At 30.8% G+C, this 14,292-nt stretch overlaps 1 protein-coding gene across 2 annotated transcripts in view; it reads left to right on the top strand.

The window, feature by feature from the left end:
- Positions 1-4,540: 4,540 nt before the first annotated feature.
- Positions 4,541-14,292, top strand: part of Prosap (SH3 and multiple ankyrin repeat domains prosap) — a 150,750-nt gene continuing 140,998 nt past the window's right edge. Inside the window, exon 1 of one of the 2 annotated variants that reach the window (XM_090110484.1) lies at positions 4,541-4,660. The gene's annotated coding sequence lies outside the window, so the exon portion shown is untranslated. Of the gene's footprint in view, positions 4,690-14,292 lie in introns of both variants that reach the window. The other variant, XM_090110483.1, reaches the window with a different exon arrangement.

The raw sequence follows: 14,292 nt of genomic DNA, 5'->3' as shown, positions 1-14,292 counted from the left end.
ACAGCGAACAGCGAACAGCGAACAGCGAACAGCGAACAGCGAACAGCGAACAGCGAACAGCGAACAGCGAACAGCGAACAGCGAACAGCGAACAGCGAACAGCGAACAGCGAACAGCGAACAGCGAACAGCGAACAGCGAACAGCGAACAGCGAACAGCGAACAGCGAACAGCGAACAGCGAACAGCGAACAGCGAACAGCGAACAGCGAACAGCGAACAGCGAACAGCGAACAGCGAACAGCGAACAGCGAACAGCGAACAGCGAACAGCGAACACGAACACGAACACGAACACGAACACGAACACGCAACACAAATTATCTTTATCCGTTTTCTATGTTTGTTTGTAACCGACTTCGGGCGCGATTTTGACCCACTTTAAACAGCCAGATTTCGTTCAAACTTTGTAGATAAAATTATTCTAACACTAATTTGATAAAATTATTCTATTTTTCAATTTGCAAAATATGATTTTTGTTAATTTATATAATTTTCATCTATAGTCGATAAGGTAAGAAAATAAATAAAATTTTCTATAATTTTTCTCTACAGTCGATAAGGCAGGACTCGATGTTAATTTTTATTTCTAATAATTATCTTTAGCCGTTTTCTCTAATATTGACAAATTTTTGTATACTAAAGAGAATTTTAATTCTCCAAAACAAATAATAGTTTAAAAAAAAATTAAAAATCATATGTTCACTCAACAAAATTATTTCGTTATTGTAACCGAATCCTTCAATTATTTAAAAAAAATAGTTTTATTGAAGTAATAAATCGATTTGTTAAAGCAAGCTTATTCAAGTAACAAATTTTATTAATAAGAAAACTATTTTGTTATTGCAACTTAGTTCATCTTGTTAAATAAACTAGTTGATTTGTTATTGTAAGTAAATTCATTTTTTATCACAGCATATTTTTTTGTGATCCCTGTTTTTGTTGTCCTAACAAATAATTTTTATGCGTGCATGTAACTTAGATTTCACGAGCCACGAAGAGTCCGCCACCGTCTCTGTGACTAAGTTGTAAGTTTAATTATTTTCCGTTTCTATTGCACTAAAGTAATTTTTAGCAAGTATAGAATTAATCTCCGTTAAATTATCTCGACAATAGTATGCAAAATATCTTCATTCCTTTAACAAGGCTATACCTTGAGTATATTTGTCTATGGCTATACTAAAAATAGTTGCCAAAATAAGGCGAAAAAAATTTTTCGATCGTAAAGCACTCTCTGATGCTTCGCATCATGAGTCGTGCAATAGTTTAAAATTAAAAAAAACAAGCTATTATAAATAATCCAAAGTAAAAAGTAGAAAATTAATAATAGTTTAAAAAAACTAAAAAACACGCTTTTTATAGAAAACCGAACTAAAAAATAGAAAATAAATTTAAATGAATTTAAATTAAGAAAATAGTGTTAAAAATTTCAATGAATATAAATTAATAATAGTGTGAGTAAAAAAAATTATTTTATTTAAAAAAAAGCGTGGGGTGCATGGTGTCAATGGTTATAGATATTTTATTGGCAGATATGAGTAGAGTGATTATCATTTCGATAATTAATTAGATCGGAAGTTTCGATTACAAATGTATACTAATAGCATTTTTCTGAGGGCAATAGAAGTTATCGGTCAAGGTGATATTCCCGCCCTTGTATAGAAACTCATAAATAGTTTGGCTCCACGCCAATCTCTGCAAAAATATGGGGTATAAATTCCATGAAACCCCATACTGTTCGGATTATAAAACTTCTATTCAATAGGATTTGTAGATTCATTTAATATTTTAGGTTTATGAAAAATAAATTTTTGTGATTGAATACGGTATATTTTATGCGAGTGTTATACAAGTTATACAGTTCAAAGTCATTTCTGCTATTATATTCGTTATTAGTTAGTTTATATGATGGTCTTCTTCTTAAATACTAATCGGATTTTGGGCTTGTAGAGACAAAAATATATAAATAAATCATAATAATTAATACAAGTTGAAATATATAAAAGAGAACATTATTTTAAAAAAAATCACTGGGTAAAGTAACAAGACATGCAACAAAGTTGTCTTGTTTGACAAGATTATTAATTAAGGAATAATTATCAGCATTCAGTGCACGTACTTCTTGATGAAGCAATTGTAGCATTCCAATTAAACAAAGAAAAAATATTTGTTTTTTACAAAAGTCTTTGATATAATGCTCAAGTTAACTTATCCATTATTTAGTTATCATCAAATTTGGAAGTATAAGCTGAAAATAAATAAAGGACCTAAGTCTGTAAAAGTCATAACGTCCTTCGCTAGTATCGTCAAAATTTTATTAGCTAATAATGCTCTACAGTCTACATTTTATTGTAATTTTTATCTATTCATTTTTACGTTACGTTTTATAGATATTATTATGCTTGGAAAACTTTTCTTTCAGTGGAGAAGATCAGACCATAATAAATAGGTAGTCTGTGATACCTATGTCTCGTAATAGATACCATTTTATTAAATTAATAAAATAAAGTTAAAAAAAACATGTACATTGTACATGTATATTTTATATTTATTTTCCTGTACCTTTTTATATATTGTTATAACAAAGCAAGTGTCCGACAGCAAAGAGCAGTTTTCATTAAGCCATTGTGAAGCTTCTATTAGACAAGTGAGACACAAAAAGATAATCTTTTATCGTCTCATGTTACATCTTACCTCTCTTTTCGTTAACAATGGTCAAGCATAAGAGGGAGAGAGACAGAAAGGTTGGCGCTTCACAGCCCAGAGCTTCGTAATTTGATATGGGTTTCTGGAAACTGATTAAGATCGGAATATATCAAGTTATGGGTAAGAAGAAAGATTATTTTTGCTCGAGTGTGGTCTGTATTTGTAGAAATATGACAAAATATATATTTTTTCATGGAAATAACACTAGAGCAATGTGAGGGTAAATTTATTATAATAAATGTTCAGAATCTCTGCTTTCCTCTGTGTACTTAATTTATACAAAGTTCAGTTGTTTTTGTATAGTTTAAGAACAGATTCTAAGAATTATCTTAAACAATTATAATATTATTCTAATAGGTCAATTCTGAGAGCCTATCGCCTCGTTCAATATTAGGTAAGTAGATATTATTTGTGCTAACTGAAAATGTATTAAATAAAATAAACATTATTTTCATAAAAACATCTAACAACGGTTTCTAATAAAACAGTTATTAAATAATTCATTTTAATACCACGAAGAGATTTTAAACGATTTGCAAACAATTTTTCCATTATATAAAAATAATACACGACGTTATATTTTGGTACCATAAGTGATCCAAAAGTAAATTCATATAGACATATTGCTCAAGGAATGGATGATGGAAGTACCTACAAGATATGTTGGTGTTGATAGATGTTAATTCTACCATTCCATCCGTATTTAGATTAGCATACATAATAGAGGATTCCTCAACGGTTCAGTGAGGAACTTTGATATTAAATTTACGGAAGTGACAACGATATAGTTTATATTCAATACTATCAGAGTTATGGATGTTAGTCACATTGAGCACATTAGTCACATATTTGAATGGATGGAATGAAAATTATAAATGGTCGTTTTCATTCAATTGGTCATCTATCACAGCTTTTTTTTCATGCGTCTTAAAAAATAGCTCTACCACAAATAGCTCTATCTCAAATTTAATTCATCTAAAACTGAAGTAAGCTTACGTAAAAACGTATTTTTTATAAGAAATCTAATTTAGTGAACTGTATGATATAAAGTCAAATTCAAATTCAAGCCAACCAGATTGAAAAAAATAAAAATAAAATGTTACCCGTAACCCGGTCATCAAAGTTGATAAACTCAACGCAATTTAAACCCAGAGGGCATTCAGACTTGCTATCTCTGGAATAAAGCAAAACATTTCTGTAGTGGAACGTTCATATAGTTGAAATATTGCCAAATGTAGCCCGTCTCAAGCGGCGTATATTCCTGCAGATAAAACAACCCGATTTACCTTGAAACGTATATTTGGGTAAAGCCTCTTTAGAATCGTTTTATTCTGAGCATTGTTACTGCTTTGCGCTCCATTATATTAGTTTCATGCATATGTGATCGTTTTCAAGTCTTCAAATGTTCTGCTCTAGGTAGGCTGAATTCTGTTCCAAGGAATTGTAATTCTGATTGTTTTTCTTCGCTGGTAGTATGCAATATGTTACTGAAAGTTTTTCCTCTGAAAATAAATTCACAATGTAAGTAATGTAACATAAAATAATACTTAATTTTAATAACACCGTATCACAACAAACATGCGATCGTCACGCTGAGCGCGCAATTCAATTACAAACGTCGGAAACCGGCGAAAATACACAATTCGCACCCTTCGCGATCCAGCAAAAACTAGCAGCGTTTTTGCCTCTGCGGCATTCAATCCGCGTTGCATATTGCGTTCTATATTAACGGTATACAGTCGAAATTAGTTTGTACACTCGGGCAGGGATGCTGCGTCTCCGTATGTATTATAAATTGGTTTAGAGCGGCGCGGGGTGTGCCGTCGCTCGATATCTCAGTTGAGGTTCGATACGCGCCCAGCCCGGCGCTCCGTACAATCGCGACGAAAATAAAAACAAACCAGTGTAGTGTTGTGACGTGATTATTGTGTATAATCTGTGGATTTTATTCTTGCTGGTGAGTTGGGAGCCAGATTGTATTGAACGGTAGGTCCTAATGAGCGCAAGATGAGATACCCTTATTGCCTTTTATTGGTGGACAGTTGTTTTTTAATTGGTGTCCTTTGTTGAATCTATACGGGAAGCACTTAATGTTTACTCGATTTCTCCATAGAGTGCAAAGGCTTTGTTACTATGTACGGTATCATTTAAATATACGTTTTATATTAATTATTGACAACAAAACTTAGAATTAAATTTATTATAGAGCTTTTTATACACATTTAGTATTAATTAAAATATTTTATATGTCTATGTATGATCTACGCATTTAATTTACAATTTTATGATATATTTTCTGTATTCATAGATGTACGAAGTTTTAGACACTGTTAGACACAGTATCAGGTCACAATAATTATGAAGCTGCTGACAGTTTGATAAATTCCACACAAATAAAGAGAATATAATATACTACAAGAATGTATGTACCTACCATGTATGTATATACATTATACATATATATATATATATATTTATATATAAACTAGCGGTCCGCCCCGGCTTCGCCCGTGGTACATGTTTACGTTTTCTCTACATAAGAACCATCCTCGTACTTCAAGGAATATAATAAAAAAAGAAAACCGAAAAAGAATTATCGAAATCGGTTCAGCCGTTCTCGAGTTATGCGCTTACCAACACATTTTGCGATTCATTTTTATATTGTATAAGATGTACGTTTAATAAAATGGTGATTCGTGTACCTTGTAGATATTGCGTCGATATAATTCCGTGTCGGCATGTGACAGGATATTGGGGTGCGAGGCAAATGTATTCCAATTTATGTTGACGATTTTTGCATGAGCTTTTTCAAATTTTCCTGTGAATTAGAAGGTGTTTACTTTTTATATAGAAAAATCAATGAAGAAACGTAATACAAATACGTTATTTAAATAAAACAGATGTAAAACATACTACGATACTTCATACTACCTTAAAACTTAAATACCCTTCAAGTAGAGGCTGTATTTTAAGGCTGTAGCAGCACGTAGGCAAAATTTAGATCCAGTTTTTCCGTAATTTTATCAGATAAACAGACAGATAACAATTATAAAAATTGTTGTTATGGCTTCTCAAACTCTATTAAAAATATTTGTGTTATACTTCAATAGCAAAATGTAGAGTTGATTCAATTTATAATATAATAGCTTATAAGATATAATAAGCTATTCAATTCGATTTGATTAAAATTTAAAACATATACATATCGTTTTAATAAGATAAATTGAAAACATGTACATATTATTATGGATCCATATCGTAATTTAATATAATATCACTACGACTCTACGTCTCTCTTCTCACTCTTGAATATCTGAATTTCTACAAATCTGTTTTTATAGATAGTAGTCAAAAACATATTTACATCTAATTGGGTAGAAATACCCCTATTTCTAGTTGTTTTAGATTTTGTATGGGGAAAAGCTGTCGGTAACTTAAAAGACACGAGAGCGAAGCGAACGTATAACTACCAGACGAAAAAACTAGACACTCGCCCCAGCTTCGTACGGGTGAATCTAGTAAAAAAAAATATAGCTTATATCACTCATTACTAATGCATTAATTCTATTAAAAAAGAGAAACATTTTAAACTGGTTAATAAATAATTATTATATCGATTCGAAACATATAAAAAGTAAATGTAGATAATTATGTACATATTTCATAAACTATTTTCACTCAAATTATACTCAGTACATGATAGTGAAAGTAATTTAAAAAAGAAACAGTGATGTATCTTCAGGCAAATAAATTATGATTTCTTTGCGTGATTTATTGTTGATATGTTACACATTCTTCGCTGTGAAGTTATGTGTAGCAATTACAGTTATATTATATTTATTGTTTGTTTACTAATTTATCTTGAGTTATGTGTTAAACATTTAAACAATTATGAATTAACATGCTTCTTTGAAGTTGGTACAAAAAAGAGATTATATTTTAATTTTTATATTCTGTGGCACTATAATATTTATTGTTTTATATGTAGAATTTAAAAAGTGTTATGGAAAAAGCTTCCATTTTATCTATGAATACGCGTATTTTTACACAAAATATTATTGCTTGTTTATTCATGTTTTATGTCCGTAACCACAGGTAGCCGATTGAAATAATATGCATGTATATTATAATATTACTCGCCGCAGAATTTCGTGTCAGTGGTCATAACATTTGGCCTTTATATTAGAGTTTGATTCGCAATTCATTTTTATTTTTAAAGGTCAAAGATCGAATAAATACTTTTTTACCTTTTTGTTTAAATAAGCTAAACAACGAATTGATAGCGTAAAAGCTCTAAACGTTCAATAAATCAATTTTATTTACTTTTTTTAGACGAGCTATTCTTTTAGTCTTTAATGAGTGTACTCTTTGAGTTTATCCAGAATTAGTACACTCTGCTGAATGTAATACGATAGTATTAGAAAAAGTTAAAAAGCTATTTCTTATGTCTAAAAGTTAATGTATTCGAACAATAATTATTATAGTTGTATAGAGTAGGTTAAACATTTTATATTTAAGCTTCCAACAATTCTAAAAAGTTATAAACACTTTTTAAACCTTAGCAATAAAAATATAAAACCTTATTTTAAATGGACGCATTGGAAAGTAAAATCACGAAGATCACATCGCGTCTCGCGAACTTAGTCAAGCGAATATGAACGTAGGAAATATATTCGAATTTACATTGGAAATGGGAAGCGCTCTTGAGGTAAAGATTCCTTATATTCCAGCCTAGCTTTATATTACAATATTTTTAATATAATATGTCTTTCTCTCTTTGAGGCAGTTAATGAACAATCTTATAATCAACTTCGTGGCTACATTAATTGGAGTTATAGTACTTAATTAGTGTCAGACTTTAGACTTGCCACTTGTTACTTTTTAGTTTTTAATTAATGTGGAAGTTCATGAACACTTTAATATTACATTAGTTTTATTTAACATTAGGTTCTGTTCTTATACATATCTCCTTAATAAACCAAACACATTAACTTTTTTTTTAATATGTATTTCATTCCTCAGATTAAAAACAGCATTTTTCTATTCTGACATTCCATAAAAAAAACGTTTTCCATTTTCAAACCAAAATTCCAGATATTTAATAGTACTTAAAAATAGAATTTAGTGTATATTTGTTTGACGACCTTGCGGCGCGGCATGACGCAACGGGGTGAACGTCCATGCTGCCATGCTGGCGACTGGGGTGGCTGCGCGCATGCGTACTGCATGTTTTGACGTCTTAAGATTTCCCTTACATGTGGATTATCTCTATTTATACTGGGGGACGTCTTGCCCGACGCTGTTTGGCTGAGCTTTGCTCATATTGATTGTGGGTTCAATAAACTTTTGTATTCTTTTATCTTATATGTACTTATTGAACTGTATTGGCAAACTATGGATTTTTTTATGTACATCCTTAAAATTCTGTACATCTTTAAAAATAATTGGGGAAAATGTAAGTTGCGATATCTTTTAAAAAAGGTTCTTTTGCATGATATATAAGGACGCCATAACGAGAGTGAAAATAAAATGACTCCTACATACCAAGAAAGTAATTTGTCGTGTGAATTAAAGTTCGCAAACTAGCGAACGCAAAAACGCGAGCCCGGAGCGTTCACATGATCAAGAAACAATTTAATAGAATTATTTCCAGATCATTATTCCCGGATAGAAAGGCTAAAACGGTCGTGCAGCCTGTTATTTGGCGGCGTGGTTTATCATTAGGATAATAAGTTAATACCTACGGGGACGGGACGTGAGCGACCCGATATTTAATGGGTTCCCGAGAACACTTTACATCTAGCGATTATTAAGAGATTTTGACATGCGTGTGGACTTTTGATAAGGTTATATTTTAGTAAACTGCCAATAAGAGTTTAAAATATAATCTGCATCAATTGTGTAATGCTATAAAGGTAAATTAAAGAGGTTCGCGGTCTTGTTAAACCGAGGTAATCATTCAGATCATTAGCATCGGGCCATTACTGTTCGGTAGCAGAAATTAGCGCCGGTAATCGCGTTTAGGCAGGTGATACACTAGTATATCATAAATGAAATATTATAAATTAAATTAAAACATACATTTTCACCATTTTACGTCGATTAAATATTGCTATATTTTTCATCAATGACGAAAGAGGTTTAATTTAATTATTTTATTGTTTTACATCCAGAAATAGGCTAGAAAACTTGGCTATACTAGGCTATTTAAATCATCGAATGGAAAAAGAAACTGCAATCTGTATAAAATATGTTTTTATTAACCCTGTAGGTACTAAGAGTTGAATCATTAAATATTTTATTCAAAACCAAAACAAATATTGTAATATTGTGACCAAAATCACGTAACTTATCTCAATCAGTTAAGAATTTTCAAATTTGTGCATACGTAATATGCCTCAAAGGTAAAAATAATTAAATGACCGCTTCACCCTCTTACCGTATTGAAAACGATCCGTTTCGTAGAATATAAACCTTATAAGGGCAATGAAAAAACTTATTATACGCTCATCAGGTTCGGCTTATTGTGTTTTGCCTTCGAGGAAAATTGTTTCACGATTCATCCTTGTATGAATTCTATTTTAAATTTAGTTAAGTGCCCCTTTGAAGTGATTTTATCTTAAATCCTCGAAAAGAATGATATTAAAACGGAACAACGAGATCAAAGCAAGACATTTTCATTAAATGTTAATTTGTAGGAGCGATCCAGCTTCCCTTAGCTTAGCTTATTTCTTTAGCAATACATTGCTTCTACTTTTCAGATTTCTTTTTTTTTAGTTAGGTAAGTATACTTATTATTGCCTGAATCTTCTAGAAATACCGCCAGCTATTTTTATTAAAACAGATGAACTATCTTTTGAATGATATTGTGCGCCTTCAGTCTTTAAAAATGTCTACCTTCTTGCATTTTATTTTTTGTTGGTCGTGAATTTTTATAATTTTAAATCTTAAAACTTCAACTTATTTGCAATATGAATCTGTTTAGTAATATGCGATTCACCCACGCGTCCGCGTTAAAATGTAGAACATTGAGAGACACCACACAAAAAAATAACTAGAAATTCTATTTCTATCCAACTTTTATATATTCACAAGAAAAACTCATAATGGGCATGCTTACTATTTATTCAAGTTTTTTTTTAGTAAAATATTATGTAACTTCCAAGAACTAGTTTGAATAAAAACGAGTATAGAGATAGTTCCTTGGACTTAAAAGCTCTTGAGCTTCGCAACCGGTGGACGTAATTAACCACTGAGAAAAACATAGTAGAAAAAGGAATAAATTTTCTTTCATCTTGATTAAATTTTTTTTGATTAAAATATGCGTATCTTGAGTTTTAAAGCTCATTACACACTCCGCCAGTTTAAGAGCTATTCCTCTTCCGATGTTTTTATCGACTTTAAAGACAAATATGATCATAACAATTCTTCGAAACAAAATTTTCAGAAACATAACAAATATGAATGAGTAATGGTTTCTTTAATTTTTTTCTACAAATTAAGTCAAGTCTGTAAAACGAATCCATTTGTCACTCGTTGAGTTCTGAATAAATCCTTAGTACTTGTCGATTTAGTATCCCAATCCCAACTTAAGATTTGCTCTAAATCCTGACAAATGACCGTTAGATCCTTATAAATCGACTGGCAGTTATTCCACGAAGGTGCGAATTATATAAATAACGAATAAAACCCTACTTTGTCCCATAATGTAACAGCAAATTGGTCAATAAAAGAAAAATACGGTGTTTCGGCCATATTAGTAACACTAATTGGTAAACTGTATTCTGTTTTTATTTCGTCTTTAGACATTCGGAAGGTTGGAAGTGTTAGTCAAAGTCAAGTTCGGGACGTTAATAGAATGGTAAGCGTTTTGGATTTGTTTTGATGAGTATGGAGTTTTTGTGAATGTCATACAAAATATGATAATGATTAGATTTGGTATTTGAGTAAATTTTATGAAATGATTGTAGAAATTTATAATCATAGATAGATTATTTTTAATTATTCTAGTGAATTATGTTCGTAGATGTATTGTGATAAACATATCTTCAAAATTAGTTAATAATGTAAAATATAATGATTGCTAATTATGATTAAAGCTTAAAATAACATGCATCACGAGTTTATAAAAACGTCCGCATTTGCAAGGCTTCATGCAAGGCTTATAAAATAATCCCTATTAATAAGTTCATACATGATCTCGTGTTAAGATTTTCTTTTTATAGAGATATCGTCGAAATAGGTCAGTGATTAATATAAAATTGGTAAAGAAGTATTTGTAGGAACAATAGTATAGCATATCTGATTCGTGATTGCTTATTGAAGTAAATACATCGACGAAATAATGAGACTAAAATAAAATAAATAAAATCAAACAAAAAAAGATCTTATTCATTACGTACAGTAGGTACATACATATATAGGTTCATATTTTAATAATTACTTTATTTGCAGCAATATACAGATGAATTATAATCTGTTATAACGTTGATACGCTCAATAATTATTCATTATATAAAATAAGAGTTCTGTTCTAAACTTACATATATTTCTATGCATCCTCGATTCCAAAAATAGTTATGTTAATGGTGGATAAACGACACATTAAGGTTACGTTTTCATCTATATAAAGCGAAGTCTTCGACAATGCTAAATAAAATATGCATAAAATGACGCGACGAGCCCCTCGACCTGAAGCCTTACAGTAACCCATATAATGTTGTTCATTGTACACTTTGTGAACGTGCCACGATCATTGGGTTTTGTGAAAAATTATACTTTACAAGCTTTTGTTGAAATGTTTCAAGTCTCTTGTATGTATTTGTTTTTGCGAATTGTGACGCGCTCGTCCTACTTAAATGTGGGTTAAATTCAGGTTGTAATGAGAGCAATGGTTGTTATTTTTATATTTTTAATTTTTAATTTAACCAGCACTGTTTTTTTTTTAATTTTCGTTAATTATATGTTTCAAATGTAAACAAGTCTCGTTGGTGAGGTTGTTATAATGAAATTAGGTTTGTGCTCTACTTTAAAATTATTATGTTCTCACTAGCTCCTGTCCGTGGGTTTTCTGATTGAGATTTATGCATATTTATTTTTGCGGTAGTAACTGCGGCTTGACAGACAGCTATTTATATAAAAAGAATCTTTCAAGAAATAAATAAGTTTATTTGACCCTATTTACCCGGTGATTACCGGTCTTAATAAATTTACTATTTTTTTAAACGTTACTTCAAAATTTCTTTTAAAAAATATTATTTCTTTTTTTAGCTTCATTACTTAGCATAACCACGCATAACATAGCTTAGACGCCAAAAAAAATGGCCTATAATTATTAATATTCTCCACTCTCCAGTCTGCCCTTGGGAGGTACGGAGCATGTTCGCGAAATTATAAAGTTAGATAACCTTAGTTTTTCGGCTTTTTATCTTAAAGCACAAGTTTTAGTCTTATATTGCTTCATAATAACGTTCTGAGTTTTAGGATTTTTATGTAAAAGTCGCAAGTATAATAAAATTTTTAACTATAGACTACCTAAAATGTGATAAACTATAAAAGCTTTAATTAGAGCTAAGCACAAAGAAACCTTATCACTTGTCAATTTTCTAGTACTAATCGTTATTTTACAAATAAAAAGTATCATTTTAGCAACTTTAAAACATAATTAAAACAAACTACCACATTATAGGTTAACGTGTACCATTCCATTTTAAAGTCACAGTAAATAAGGTTACGACAGCGGTTAAATGGTTCTAACATTTGCTTTTAATTTAACAGGAATTAGGTAAGGGCCCTTCTGAAAGTTGAATTTCAATTCGTATCCTTTATTTTGTAAACTTTTGATAGGGGATTAAAATATTCGCTAAATAAAGCAATTTTTACGTCAAGGGACTTAACATTTTATTAACTTTATTCTCCTTTCAATATAACTTTTGCATCCACAGTATAAATATTTGGTAGTTCAATTCTATCATCAAAAATAATGGCTAGTCATCCTTTATTATCCTAAGGGCTAAGGAATACATATTTTTGTAGGTATCCCTCAGTACATAAAGTACTTATACATTTTATATAATATATTTTAAATTTACAACAATATTTGTGTTCTTGTATCAAATAAGAATACGAAAGTTATTTCTAATCTAGCCGTTGAATTCTCACCAAAGTCCTGCCTCAACAATGTAAATGTCGCTTTGATAATAAATAAAGATCACAACATCCTATTCTTCTCCGTATTATAACAATAGCTACATTTCGTATTCATAAGATATCAGCTAGCACTTACTATGCACCTAGCTACTGATCGACGCATAGGTATGCATCCTTTGTACACTATTGCATCTTTATTATGACACAACATAGGCTTTTGAAAGTTGAATCTATACAGTTCTTACATTGTTACTTTCTTCGTGTTGTTTATTAAATTACGAGATAGTAAATGCCAAAGGTTGTGTTTGCTGTTCAATAAAAAAGCGGTTTTATATTTTGTATAATTTACACTTATTTTGATACATTGTAATAGATCTATCGTTTTTTGTAAACTATACTGCGATGGGAATACAAATATAGAGACAAAGCCAAATGTATGACGTAATTTTCTTCATGTGTATTATAGACTATAGTATAGGTAGTATTGATAATAATTTTAATTTCAGTACATAATTAAAACAATTGATAGTGTGATCTTCTAAAATAATTGAAACAAAAGCAGAACTTACGCTATACTTATAACTTACTTCAAGCAATTTTCTGAAATAGCAAGTAAGTCACCTAGTTTGTGAGAACTTAAATTTATATCTAAAGTAAATTCGCTGCCCAAAATCACCCCAAAATTTTCCACATAGCCCACACTACTGAATATTATTAAATCAGGCTTCTTGACTGATTTTCAGTAACCAATACTATCCCCAATTTCGAACATCAACATAAATTTTAACAAGACAAAGGGTGCATAACATGAGAGGATAATGCAGGGGCACCAAGCGAGGGTGGTATACACAGGATATGTTTGCTTGCTCAGTCCCTTGCATACTGATAAGGTGATGCTACCTTGATAAGCCTTGCCTTTATAAATAGGAAGCTCTCACGGTAAAAGCTTTTCCGTTAAGGAAATATATGATAAATATTTGAAACTTGTATAATATAGATAGAATAAGACGGTTATTTTGGTTTAAATAATGTTTTATATCTTTACACTTATCTATACTAATATTATAAAGCTGAAGAGCTTGTTTGTTTGTTTGTTTGAACGCGCTAATCTCGGGAACTACTGGTCCGATTTGAAAAATTCTTTCGGTGTTAGATAGCCCATTTATCGATTAAGGTTATAGGCTATATTTCATCACGCTACGACCAACAGGAGTGGAGCCACGGGGGTGAAACCGCGCGGAGCAGCTAGTTTGAAATAAAGAAGGAAGCATATTTAATGTATAAACGACTACAAGGTTACATGATACAGTAACAGTTTACATTTTAAGTAATGGCCTATAAAAAACACAATATAAGCAATGTTATAATTTTTTTATGATTTTTCAACAGAAAATAAAAACGCTGAACACTTCAAAATCACAAAGCATCAATTGACATGCA

This window comes from Colias eurytheme, chromosome 15 (genome assembly GCF_061535395.1).
Source record: "Colias eurytheme isolate Ceu_HAF_F1 chromosome 15, ilColEury1 Martin Lab GWU primary, whole genome shotgun sequence".
NCBI lineage: Eukaryota > Metazoa > Arthropoda > Insecta > Lepidoptera > Pieridae > Colias > Colias eurytheme.
This window is presented reverse-complemented; position numbering and strand designations above follow the sequence as displayed.